Below are 462 nucleotides of genomic sequence, written 5' to 3'. Positions count from 1 at the left end.
ACTGGATGAGCGTGAGGGGTGGTGACGTCAGACAAGCAGAGCAGCAGCATCAGATGGGGTGATGATATCACCAGGATCAGGTGCACCGAGACGGCGCTCGTCTCTCTGCAGGCTAAAAATCTGCATCGGCGGACTCTGCGTTCGCTTTGAAACTGCAGCTTTTGTGAGGTCGCACGTGCGGGAATGCAAAATGTTGCACGCCAGAAAGGTGTGCAGCTCGCTCACCTTTCTTTTTTTCAACTTTTGCTGCGGCTCAGGCTTTTTCCGAATGCGTGGCCTCCTCTGAGACCAGTCTGACCTATATGCAAAGTCCCGTCTGCGTCCCCCCGTCGGTGCAGCCATTTAGCGTCAAATGGCCCCCTTTATGCGCGTTGGATTTCAGAGGCGCGAGGCAGGGTGTGTGACTAGCAGCGTGACAAAAAAATGAGTGGGATGTCTGGAGGAGGAAGGTGGGGGGGGGGG

Source organism: Kryptolebias marmoratus, linkage group LG19 (assembly GCF_001649575.2).
Source record: "Kryptolebias marmoratus isolate JLee-2015 linkage group LG19, ASM164957v2, whole genome shotgun sequence".
Lineage (NCBI taxonomy): Eukaryota > Metazoa > Chordata > Actinopteri > Cyprinodontiformes > Rivulidae > Kryptolebias > Kryptolebias marmoratus.
Note: the sequence above shows the minus strand (reverse complement) of the source record.